This window comes from Morus notabilis, unplaced genomic scaffold (genome assembly GCF_000414095.1).
Source record: "Morus notabilis unplaced genomic scaffold, ASM41409v2 Scaffold710, whole genome shotgun sequence".
Lineage (NCBI taxonomy): Eukaryota > Viridiplantae > Streptophyta > Magnoliopsida > Rosales > Moraceae > Morus > Morus notabilis.
In genome coordinates, this window is record NW_010364141.1 from 8626 (window position 1) to 17245 (window position 8620).

Here is an 8620-nt window from a genome sequence, read left to right on the forward strand (position 1 = left end):
TTCTGAAATGTGAAGATTCTTTCGATGCAGAAGGTTTCTTCGGGAATATCATTTGTAATCAATGCTATTTCTCCGTTACAACAACAAAATTTTCTCGTCTCGTGAGCAAATTTCTTTGCATTGCAATATTAACATGATGTAGGTGATATCAGTTTTTCAGGTTCGTTTACAATATTTGTAATGCGTGGTCTTTGTGTACACTCTTATTATATTGATCTTCTGACAAGAAATTTGAACAAAATGAAACTAGAAATAGAAAAATTAATAAAGTAATTTAAATAAAATTTGGAAGAAGATTGTATTTGATACCTGTTGAATTTTGAAATCCACTATGTTCCTTTGTTTGATTTATTCGCTCCGATGTTTCACCTGAAATGAGTTTCAGGATGCTTTCTATAAATCATAACTAACATAAATCCTTCATAATATTAAAAGAGAAGGATCAGAGTAATTCTTACCAATTTCGAAATTAAGACCTCCAAATTGCCTTATATTTGTCCTGTTGTTTGTGTCTAATAGTTCTACCTCTTCAAGTAAAGGCAAAGGGAAAACTGGATAAAGCAATTTTAGAGTTGTATAAATAATTCACAAATATTAATAATAACTAATAACGAATTAGTGATGCTTCAAAACTGTATAGTACTGTTGTTTATCAGATTCATTTAAATCAGTAAAGACTTCTTATAGTTGAATCATACAAAATTTCAGCCATGCTTTTTTCCACAACCGAGCATAACTTCTTATAAGCCTCCTTTGCGTTTTACCTACGTTTTCCACAACTGAGCATAACTTCTAATAAGCCTCCTTTGCGTTTTACCTACGTGCGGAGGAAGACTCGGGAGAGGATGGTGGCTGGTGCAGGGAATGGTAATGGAGACATGAGTCAAGGAGGTATTTCTGGACAGGGTGATGAGCTGGCAGGGCAGAGAGATGAGCTGGCAAGTCATGAGTGAGCTGGTGAGTCAGGAGGCGGTTATGTAGTAGATAGTCAGCAATTAGTTGGTTAGGCTGTAAAGTTAGGGGGAAAGTTAGTTACTGGAATAAGTATTGTATAAATAGAAGGGAAGGGGATTCATCGAGGATTATCTTGAATTTCTTAGACAAGTTAGAATAGGGAGTGCACGGGGTCACTCGAGCACCCCCATACCTAGGTCACCGATTTGTATTCTTCTGCCATTAATTCAGTTTTCGAGCTCGCATTTTGGCTCGTTGTGCATAATTCTAGTGATTGATTGTCTTGAATTGTTTAGATTCTTTTACGTGCTTATCAATTGGTATCAGAGCACTTTCCCGGGATGACGAGGACGGATGATCGCGACAAAGATAGGGCGGAGGCAAGTAGGGAGGATTTGTTGAAAGAAATGGAATCGATGCGCGAGGATGTTGGAAAAATACCTCGATTGGAGCAAGGGCTGGAATTGCTGTTGACAAGGATGGACGAGTTGCTAAAGCAGCGGAATTCCGCAGATCGGGAGTCGCCGAAGGCAGAAAACGGGATTCCGGTTAAACAGTCGGCTCCGACGGCGGAAACAAGAGAGAGACCGGCGGATTGGCGGGAGGGAGGAGCTCGCGCTGAATTTCGGACCCGAAGGGTGGAGATGCCGGTTTTCGACGGCGACAATCCAAATGGCTGGATTTTTAGAGCATAGCGATTTTTCTCCATGAATAGGTTGTCGGAGATGGAGAAACTGGACGTGGCGGTGGTGAGCCTCGAAGGAGAAGCCCTAGCTTGGTTCCAGTTGGAGGACCGTAGGCGGGCGATCCATGATTGGACAGAGATGAAACGGATGGTTCTGGAAAGATTCCGTTCGACACAAGAAGGAACCCTTTGTGAGAAGTTTCTATCGTTGCACCAGAAGACCACGGTGAGGGAGTACCACCGGCCGTTCGAGACTTTGGCCGCGCCGTTAACGGAGGTTTCAGAGCAAGTGTTGGAGAGTGCGTTCGTGAATGGACTGAAGCCAGAGGTGAGAGCTGAGATACGTATGTTGAAACCCAACAGTTTGGGCCGTATTATGGAGCTCGCCCAACGGGTGGAGGAGCGTAATCTGCTGGTTCGTGGGCCCAAGGCCCAAACAACTCCAGTTAATTCGTGGTCCAGGGGAGGCTCGGCTATGTCTGGGATTGGGCTGAGGAGTAGTCAGTCATTCGGTGGAGGATCAAGGAATACTACTTCAGCTGTGGCCACGGGGCGCTCGTCGGTGACGACTGAAAAGCCCAAGGACGCTGCCATCGGGACGGCGTCGTTCAGGAGGCTTACCGATGCAGAGCTTCAGGCGAAGAGGGAGAAGGGCTTGTGCTATCGTTGCGATGGAAACTACTCTTTTGGACACCGATGCCCCAACCGAGAGTTGCAGGTGCTCATCGTCCGGGAAGAGGAGGAAGGAGCAGGGGAGAAAGAAGACGGAGCTGAGACAGAGACGGAGGAGGAAGTGGTCGAGCTATCTCTAAACTTGGTGGTTGGATTTACATCACCTAAAACCATGAAACTCAAGGGAATGCTGCGAGGACGTGAGGTAATAGTTTTGATTGATAGTGGTGCCACGCATAATTTCATTTATGTTGATTTAGTGAGAAAATTGGAATTGCTAGTGGATCGAACATGTGATTATGGAGTGGTTATGGGGACTGGGTTATCTGTCAAGGGTGAGGGTGTGTGTAGAGGTGTCATGGTCACCTTGCAGGAAATAGAGGTTGTGGAGGATTTTTTGCCTTTGGAATTGGGAAGTTCGGATATGATTCTGGGCATTCAGTGGCTGGAGACTTTGGGAGTTACGACGGTGAATTGGAAGAATTTGTCCATGAAGTTCACGGTGGGGAACCGTCAGGTGACTTTGAAAGGGGACCCTGGATTGAATAGGACTTCGGTGTCCTTAAAGGCTCTGTAGAGAGCGTTTAGTCAAGAGGGGCAGAGATTGTGGCTTGAATGGAATAATCTGGAGTTGAGTACTCGGGAAAACACTTGGAAGGTACCTGAGGTGTTGGCTGAGGTGCTACACCGAAGATCTTCGGTGTTTGAGAGGCCTGCAGGGTTACCTCCGGAGCGTGCGAAGGACCATGCGATAGTGCTTAAGGTGGGAACTTCTCCGATTAATGTACGTCCCTATCGTTACCCTCAGGTCCAGAAGGAGGAAATTGAGAAGTTGGTGGGAGAAATGTTGGCCGCGGGGATTATCCGGGCTAGTGTAAGTCCATATTCCAGCCCCGTCCTCTTGGTTAAGAAGAAAGATGGGAGTTGGCGTTTTTGTGTTGATTACAGGGCTTTAAATAAGGAATCTGATCCGGATCGTTTCCCTATTCCGATAATTGATGAACTTCTTGATGAGCTTCATGGGGCAGCAATTTTTTTCAAGATTGACCTTAAATCGGGATATCACCATATTCGGATCAAACTGGAGGACGTGCCGAAAACCGCTTTCCGCACACATGAGGGCCATTACGAGTTTTTGGTGATGTCGTTCGGGCTTACAAATGCTCCCGCAACTTTCCAGTCACTCATGAATGAGGTGTTGCGAGCATTCCTTCGAAAGTTTGTCTTAGTTTTCTTCGATGACATACTTGTCTACAGTCGTACTTTGGAGGAGCATGCTCACCACTTGGATAAGGTGTTAAGGGTTTTGCAGCAGAACCATTTATTTGCAAATGCGAAAAGTGTAGTTTTGGCCAGCAGTCCTTGGAGTATTTGGGGCACATTGTCTTGGGCAAGGGCGTGTCAGCGGATCCGGCTAAGATTGAGGCAATGCAAAATTGGCCAACCCCGACCTCGGTGCGTGACTTGCGGGGATTTTTGGGATTGACAGGGTATTACCGTAAGTTTGTTGCAGGGTACAGTCACATCGCAGGGCCCCTAACTAATTCGCTTCGGAAGGATGGGTTTCAGTGGACGGAGGGAGCTGCACAGGCCTTTTCTGATTTGAAACGTGCTATGACGACCGTGCCAGTTTTAGCTCTTCCTGATTTCACGAAACCATTTGTGTTAGAAACTGATGCTTCGGGGTTTGGAGTGGGAGCAGTGTTGATGCAGAACCAACAACCTATTGCATATTTTAGCCAAGCTTTATCTTTGCGGGCTCAAGGGAAATTGGTGTATGAGAGAGAATTAATGGCCATTGTTTTGGCGGTGCAAAAATGGCGGCCTTATTTGCTTGGCCGACACTTTGTGATTCGTACTGACCAGCGCAGTCTTAAGTATTTGCTGGAACAACGCCTTGTTAGCGTGGAGCACCAAAAGTGGCTTACGAAGTTGATGGGGTGTGATTTTGAAATTCAGTTCAAACCGGGGCAGGAAAATCGCGCTGCAGATGCTCTTTCCCGTATTGTCTACTCGCCCGGGCTGAGTGCCCTGTTGGTCTCTTCCATTGTTGACACGCAAGAGCTGCAGCAACAGGTGTTGCAGGACGAGAAGCTCAGCCGGATTGTTTCTGTGTTACAGCTTCAGTCCGACGCTTATCCTGGATTTTCTTTTTAGCAGGGGCGGTTGTTGTTTGAAGGCAAAATGGTAGTGCCCCGGGGTTCATCTTTCATTCCTAAACTGCTTCATTCTTACCATGATGGGGTTCTTGGAGGCCATTCAGGTGTCCTTAAGACTTATCGACGTTTGGCAACTGATTGGTTTTGGTCGGGAGTGAAGAAGGATGTAATTTCGTATGTGGCCGCATGTGATGTTTGCCAGCGTTGCAAAGCTTCTACATTAGCACCTAGTGGCCTGTTACAGCCTTTGCCCATTCCCGAACGGGTGTGGGAGGATATTTCAATGGATTTTATTGAGGGATTGCCTCGTTCGGAGGGATTCGATACCGTTTTGGTGGTTGTTGACAGGCTTAGCAAATATGGACACTTCATTGCCCTAAAACATCCTTTCACGGCTGAATCAGTAGCTAAGTGTTTCATACGAGAGGTTGTTCGTCTCCATGGAGTTCCGCGTACCATTGTGACCAATCGTGACCGAATATTTCTGAGTCATTTTTGGACCGAACTTCACAAGCAGATGGGGACTACTCTCGCGCACAACACCGCTTACCATCCACAGACGGATGGTCAAACGGAGGTCGTTAGTGTCGAAACCTATTTGCGCTGCTTTACATCGGAGACCGGGCAAATGGTATAAGTGGTTGGCTTGGTTGGAATATTGGTATAATACCTCGTTTCATACCGCAGCCCGTACTACTTCGTTCCAGGTGGTCTATGGCCGTGCTCCACCTCCGTTGCTGCGCTACGGTATCGGAACGTCTCCAGTGGACTCGGTGGATCAGCAATTACAAGACAGGGATGCCATGTTGGACTTGCTCAAGTCTCATTTGCTTCGCGCTCAACAGCACATGAAGTCAGTGGTTGATGGAAAACGCCGAGATGTGCAGTATGAGGTTGGTGATTTAGCGTACCTTAAGTTGCGTCCCTACCGACAGGTGTCTTTGGCTCGTCGCCAGAGAGGACGACCACAGTGGGAGTCGAACCCACGACCTTTTGATCCGAAGTCAAACGCGCTAATCCACTGCGCTATGCGGTCCTGTTCGTGAAACGATATCATTTTACAAATCTTATAATCATATGAAGATCCACTACCTGGTGCTTATGTGACGAAGTTTAGGGTCGGCAATATGGGTCACGACACGAATTTTACGGGTTAGGGTTGAGAAAAAAGATGTTCATGTCAGAATTGAGTTGACCTGAAATTAACACGAAAAATACGGGTCAATTTCGGGTTGGACCTGCCTAACCTGAACACGACACGAAACTCATAAAAAACTAAAAAATACATATATTTTTCATTTCATATTTTAAATTTTATTATGTACTTGTGATATCATGATAGTTATACTTAAAATCTTATACTATTATTTGCTTAATTTCAATGGATGTTATTATAATTTAGTGTGTTATGAATTTTAAGTTATTTCTAATATGTAAAAAACTAAATAAAAGTATACAATTTTCGTGTTAATTTTGAATTCACAGGTCAATTTCGTGTCACGGGTCATTTTCGGGTCGTTTCGTGTCAACTCGTAAAGTGGTCGTGTCGTGTTCGTGTTGCGATTTTTAAAAAATTTCGTGTCACGAGTCGTGTTTGGGTTGACTGCAAATTTAAAAAGAAACTATCAAAACACGACACGAACACGACATGTGACACGAATTACCACCCCTATGACGAACTGTCATAACCTAAATGTTGTCACTATTTTTTCTTTTGCTTCCCTATTAATCATTACCCTTATTCCTTGTATATTTGATGTTTATAATAGTAATCTTCAAAATAAATAACGGTGCTCGACATCACATCGTAGTGCTCGATATTACATTTTACGTAAAATAAATTTATATATAAAGGGCATTTTAACAAGATTTTAAAAATAGATCAAATTTGTTAACTCATACAAAGGGTAAATCATTTTAAAGAAAAGAAGAAATTGGAATTACACTACATATGTGGCAGCAATAGGGAAATTTTAGGACTTGTTCTTTTGAGTGAAAAACTCAAAAAAAGGTAATTCGAGTTATAACTTTATTCGAGTTCATGTTCTATTAAGTTTAAACTCGAGTTCAAACTCGAGTTTATGACTAAAACTCGAGTTCAAGTTTCCCCTTTAACTCGAGTTCAGAAACTCGAACTCAAATTAATGAACAATATTTTTTCTATTCTTAAAAATGCTATAACTTTTTCATTTTAATTCTGATTGAGATGATTTTTTTCTGTGTTAACAACGAAAAAAAGAATAAAACCCGAACTATATACCCTATTAAAATTTTTCATCAGCATTGAGTTTTTATTAAAATACTATCTAAATATAAATTCAAGTTTTGACTCACTCAAACACAAACTCAAAAAGATTCTTATCTCAAATCATAACTCAAATGTACACAACCAAACACAAACTCAAGTTACAAGTTTAACTCAAGTTATAACTCAAATTCAACTCAAAACTCCAAAAGAACAAGCCCTTAGATTATTGGCATCCGGAAAGATAATAAAAACAACGGAAATAGTAAAAAATAGACCAATATGAAAAGTTTAAGAAAGTATATAGGCCAACTTTTAGTTATAGAAATTAATAAGTCATAATTTGTCAGGTTATGGTTCATAACCAGATAAGTTATTGACAAATTTATCAAGTTATGGTTCATAACCAGACAAGTTATGAAGAAAAACTGTGAATAACTTGTAAAGTTATGGTTCATAACCAGACAAGTTATGGACAAAAATAATAATTTGACATATTTATTAACTTATGTAAACTATTGGTTTATTAATTTTAATTCATCTTAAGTCACGGCCTATTTTCCTCTTTCTCCCAAAAAACAAACTTCTTTTAAGTTGGATTTAAGTTTGGGAACAGGTCACCTGGTAGCGTGCATAAGCATCATACTTCCAGGAAACCATAATGAAACATTCACAAAAACAACAACAACATATAAATAGGCCGTATGTGATTAATACTCTATATACAATATGTAAAAAATAATTTATCAATAACACAGATTTAAATGTAAATAACATGCAATATGGCGATCAGCAGTAAAGTTTTGAATTACGATACAATTTTAACATGGTTTGTCTGGTTTAGTCAGTAAAAGGAAAATAATGAATCTTAATTAGATTTTTATTAGACTACAGTTTTTATGTAAATTAAGAAGTATATGGTGCGTTTGGAACTCGTTTTAAAATAATTTTATTTTTTATATAAAAATGGAAATGAAAACGTTACAGAAATTATTTTTACAAATGCGTTGGTAGTTTTATCAAGAGATTATTTTAGTATAAAAAAACTCATTAATGTCTCTCTCTCTCTCTCCTTGAGAGAGGAGAAAACAGAAATAAAAAATAAAAAACGACTAAAAGTCATTTTTCATTTATCTCCCATTTTACACTAAACCAAAAAATCATTTTTTTTTGTTTTTTATCTTTAATTGTGCCAAACGTCATTTTAGAATCGTTTTCATTTTTTCTTTCTTGAAAAACGTGAAAATAAAAATAAGAACAATTCTAAACACGGCAATAAATACTTTAGTCCTATACCGAGTCTGCTCTGAGTGAAGTTCATACTAAGTTAATTTTGGCCAATTTTAGTTTAAGTTTTTTTTTAATATTATACAATGTCACGCCCCCCAAACGGGGTGGGTGATGTGGAGCTCGATTAGGGATTAATAAAGCAGATTCCCAGACCGGGCCCCACACTTAACTGCATTAAAATATAAATGAATTACATAATCCATGAGCCTCTGACACACAGGGCTCCACCCCACAGGACATACAGTATCGTACATACATGCTCATGTAATTAATCATTACAACAGACATCAACCACAGTCTAGTAAATCCAATATTAAATAGGTTTACATAATTTCTCAAATTCCTTACATTTGTTCAAGAGGATAAACTCAATCCTCACTTGATCCAACAGTAGCAACTCCAGCTACCCTGCACCGCTCATCGAGTCTCCTGGGAGGGGTTTAACATTTAAAACATAAAACGTGAGCGAAAGACCCAGTAGGATATAATTTGAAATATTTAAAATAAATGAGCGCATGAATAAATAATTGAATACATAAATAAAATAAGACATTCAGTCCCGACAGAACAGCCGGAACCTCACATCCTTTTTCTCAAAGGAAATATAACTGAAAA

General features: G+C 40.8%; 1 non-coding gene across 1 annotated transcript; it reads right to left on the reverse strand.

The window, feature by feature from the left end:
- Positions 1 to 5432: 5432 nt before the first annotated feature.
- TRNAR-UCG lies at positions 5433 to 5506 on the reverse strand. The gene has a single exon. It is a non-coding gene; the product is annotated as a tRNA-Arg (tRNA).
- Positions 5507 to 8620: the final 3114 nt, after the last annotated feature.